Consider the following 5,000-nt stretch of genomic DNA (forward strand, 5'->3'; position numbering starts at 1 on the left):
CCCGGCGGCGCGCAGCGCCGTCCTAAGTACTTGGTCGGGTTCGAGAGAGGCGCAATCGCCCGGAGTTAGGCGAGTAGACGCTTTAGGTGCGACCACCCGTGCTCCCAACTGAGCTTGCCGCTGCCGACAGAGGCCCGGGAGCGTGCTGTCGTGGCATTGCCGGCGGGAGACAACACGCGCCACCTACGGTGACCGGCAGCTCCAACGCCAGCGCCACAGAAGGACAAAAGCCCCACTTGGGTGCCGAAGCGAACTCTCCCAGCACAGCGCACGCGCCAACACGTCCGCACAGCTGCGATACAAACCACCTGCGAGAACCGCTGGGGCGACCGAGCAGCAGACGGCGTCGCGGCGCCGAGCGCCGGGCGGCGGCGCATCCTCAGCGCACACAGTCCTCAATCGGACCAGCACACTGCAGATGGCCACCGCGCTTCGCACCGGGCCCGCGAGGACCTGCTTTGGCCGCAAGGCGCCGCGAGCAGGGGGCGCCGGCGCGCAGCTGCGCCGCCTGCCGCGTCCGTCGGCCGGCGCGCCTGCCACTGGCCGCCCCCACCAGCCGGCTGTAGCGCGTGCGCCCACGCACCGCGCTGCCAGCACGCCGGGCGGCCCCCCCTCACCGGCCGGGGACGGTCCCACCCAGCCACCGCCGCGTATCGCCTCACACCCAGATCCCCTTTCACGTTCGTGGGCATGGTGGGTCCCCTTTCACGTTCGTGGGCATGGTGGGTATCCCTGAAACAACCGGTTAATAGCTCGACCGATCGTCGCCAACACTGATTCACCTCTAGCGAGAACAACCGCACCACAACGGGTTACCTGTTGTTCATTTGCGTAACGTCACCAGCAAACGTAGACGTCCATCGCCATTTGCAACGAGTATTGCATGCCTGTGTCAGGTGTCACAACACACTACGTCTGCCCACATAGACGCAACAACATGTGCACGCCTCGAGAACACGTGGAAGGTAGCCCCCGTACGTATGCGGTGTCCATTGCGCGAACGACTGTCAGCCGGCCTCTGCAGGATGTCGCAGATGTGGAACGCGGTGCAACATGCTATCACGGTGTGTGAGAAGAGACGACTACGTCCGAATACACGCTCCACTACATCAACAGACTGCTCATGCTGATCGCCATCCAGGGCGTCCGTTCCTCCCACACGTCTGAATGGCGTACCACACTGCAATCCAGCTCTTATAGGGAGACGACACGTAGCTGCGTGCACAATATTTGGACTGTATGGTCTGCCGTTGCTAGGCGCAGTCGTCGTACGGTCACACATGTGCCACGATGTATCATTCAGTACATACGGACCAATGTGCAGTACAGTTTGTGGGTTTTGCGTACATCGGCGGACAGGTGACAGGCCGTACCACAACGTAGGCTGAGTACGTCGGCATGCGAAGGGCATTGAACATGCAAACTTCTCAACGACCAGCTTGCGAAGGCAGGGGGGAAGGGGGGGGGGGCATGTACGTCCTGCTGCTATCCACATTACAGTGTATAGCAGGAGCATGTGGAAAGTCAGCAACACCTGCAAGGTGTTTAACATGACGCGATACACAGGGGACCGGGCAGTGCGAATAGCGAACTATATTGCGAGGGTTGCGGTTAGGCAACACTACACTAATTTAACGAGTTGCATAACAATTACAGAGCAGGTTCAGCGACAACGTGCGTCAGGTTAAGGCGCAATATAGGTTAGGTTAAGGCACAACATGGGTTACGTTAAAGCACAAATTAGGTTACGTTAAAGCACAAATTAGGTTACGTTAAAGCACAAATTAGGTTACGTTAAAGCACAAATTAGGTTACGTTAAAGCACAAATTAGGTTACGTTAAAGCACAAATTAGGTTACGTTAAAGCACAAATTAGGTTACGTTAAAGCACAAATTAGGTTACGTTAAAGCACAAATTAGGTTACGTTAAAGCACAAATTAGGTTACGTTAAAGCACAAATTAGGTTACGTTAAAGCACAAATTAGGTTACGTTAAAGCACAAATTAGGTTACGTTAAAGCACAAATTGGGTTACGTTAAGGCACAACATGGGTTACGTTAAGGCACAACATGGGTTACGTTAAGGCACAACATGGGTTACGTTAAGGCACAACATGGGTTACGTTAAGGCACAACATGGGTTACGTTAAGGCACAACATGGGTTACGTTAAGGCACAACATGGGTTACGTTAAGGCACAACATGGGTTACGTTGAGGCACAACATGGGTTACGTTGAGGCACAACATGGGTTACGTTGAGGCACAACATGGGTTACGTTGAGGCACAACATGGGTTACGTTGAGGCACAACATGGGTTACGTTAAGGCACAACATGGGTTACGTTAAGGCACAACATGGGTTACGTTGAGGCACAACATGGGTTACGTTGAGGCACAACATGGGTTACGTTGAGGCACAACATGGGTTACGTTGAGGCACAACATGGGTTACGTTGAGGCACAACATGGGTTACGTTGAGGCACAACATGGGTTACGTTGAGGCACAACATGGGTTACGTTGAGGCACAACATGGGTTATGTTGAGGCACAACATGGGTTACGTTGAGGCACAACATGGGTTACGTTGAGGCACAACATGGGTTACGTTGAGGCACAACATGGGTTACGTTGAGGCACAACATGGGTTACGTTGAGGCACAACATGGGTTACGTTGAGGCACAACATGGGTTACGTTGAGGCACAACATGGGTTACGTTGAGGCACAAATTAGGTTACGTTGAGGCACAAATTAGGTTACGTTGAGGCACAAATTAGGTTACGTTGAGGCACAAATTAGGTTAGGTTAAGGTACAATATGGGTTAGGTTAAGGTACAATATGGGTTAGGTTAAGGTACAATATGGGTTAGGTTAAGGTACAATATGGGTTAGGTTAAGGTACAATATGGGTTAGGTTAAGGCACAACATGGGTTAGGTTAAGGCACAACATGGGTTAGGTTAAGGCACAACATGGGTTAGGTTAAGGCACAACATGGGTTAGGTTAAGGCACAACATGGGTTAGGTTAAGGCACAACATGGGTTAGGTTAAGGCACAACATGGGTTAGGTTAAGGCACAACATGGGTTAGGTTAAGGCACAACATGGGTTAGGTTAAGGCACAACATAGGTTAGGTTAAGGCACAACATAGGTTAGGTTAAGGCACAACATAGGTTAGGTTAAGGCACAACATAGGTTAGGTTAAGGCACAACATAGGTTAGGTTAAGGCACAACATAGGTTAGGTTAGGGCACAACATAGGTTAGGTTAAGGCACAACATAGGTTAGGTTAAGGCACAACGTAGGTTAGGTTAAGGCACAACATAGGTTAGGTTAAGGCACAACATATGTTAGGTTAAGGCACAACATAGGTTAGGTTAAGGCACAACATAGGTTAGGTTAAGGCACAACATAGGTTAGGTTAAGGCACAACATAGGTTAGGTTAAGGCACAACATAGGTTAGGTTAAGGCACAACATAGGTTAGGTTAAGGCACAACATAGGTTAGGTTAAGGCACAACATAGGTTAGGTTAAGGCACAACGTAGGTTAGGTTAAGGTACAACGTAGGTTAGGTTAAGGTACAACGTAGGTTAGGTTAAGGTACAACGTAGGTTAGGTTAAGGTACAACGTAGGTTAAGGTACAACGTAGGTTAGGTTAAGGCGCAATGTAGGTTAGGTTAAGGTACGATATAGCTGAGGTTAAGGTACAATATCGCTTAGGTTAAGGTACACATTGTTGTAGGGAAAGGTGTATTTGGGGGGGGGGGGGGGGGCGGCAGGTTCGTTGATAGTGATTATCGTAAGTGCATGCCTGCGGGATCATCCGATTTGTCACGTCAGGATGCACTTGTGGCTCATGACAGGCGGCGCTCCGATTCCAAGGTTATGGCAGATGTGTGTCTTTCATTCCTGCCATTGTTTGTGTACTGTGACAGGAGGCAGTATTGTGATGTTGGGTGCACCCCTGTGTAGGAAATGTGTGGGTGTTCGTGGCTTAACTGAGCAATGGCGGATGTCGGAAGGGTGGGATATTCTGTTTTGTGGGTGGACCTCCCGGTCTGGTTATGATAGTGTGGATTGTGTAATGTGGCGGAGAGGATGCACCGGATGTTCTTCCATGCTGGTGGTTAGATATTGTGTGTGTGCCTGTTAGAGGCAGAGAGTAGTGTGTGATAGTGTCTGGCTGACGTGTGGTTCTCATTGTGTGCAGAGTCTTTCAGCATGTATAGGGACGGTTGTATATATTATCTGTATTCTGATGGCTCTGCATCTATTACTAATCAGTGCCGTGTATACGGTTACTCTGGTTCCAGTCGAAACTGTTCTATCTCTGTACATTAGTGACACTGCGGCTCCACTATGTTGCTGCCCCTGTCGGCCGTTTCCCCCAGTGTATGGCTAGTGATTATCAGCAATCAGTCTATTAGTCAATACCGGTAGTGTGACGACTTCAAATGTCCGGGATGGGGGAAGCTAAACCCTTCCCGTGGGTCAGGGCCTAGAAAGACTCTTCCCACGCAGGAGGCTCGGACTGTCGTTACTCTTCCGAGAAATATATTTGCCCAGCGTTTTTTGTGACTGCGAGTGCGACGCCCACGGGTACCGACATGGATGGGGCGCTTCCTAGCTGATCGCTCGGCATGGGAATCAGTACAGTGAGCAATGCGATCGCGTCTGTAGCTTGTACGTGGTACAGCTCGCAGCTCATGTATAGGGACAGCGGGAATGTCGCATATTGGACATAACTCTTCATGAAACGCAAGTTATAGGTGTGGATTGCACATTACGAGTGCGGGAAACTTCCGCCGTTCATCCGCTGGCGTTGCGAGTTTGGCCGTTGGGGTGGGGCACGAGCGGGTGCGGGTGGTGTGATTGCCGGTCCACGACGTCGTGCGGCAGAGGCACTGGCGTTTGGGTGCTGTGGTCGACAGAGGCTGCATGCTTTGTGGGTGGCGTCGAAAGATGGGCACTGTGGGCCCATCGATGTCTTAGTCGG

Source organism: Schistocerca serialis, unplaced genomic scaffold (genome assembly GCF_023864345.2).
Source record: "Schistocerca serialis cubense isolate TAMUIC-IGC-003099 unplaced genomic scaffold, iqSchSeri2.2 HiC_scaffold_1180, whole genome shotgun sequence".
Classification (NCBI taxonomy): domain Eukaryota; kingdom Metazoa; phylum Arthropoda; class Insecta; order Orthoptera; family Acrididae; genus Schistocerca; species Schistocerca serialis.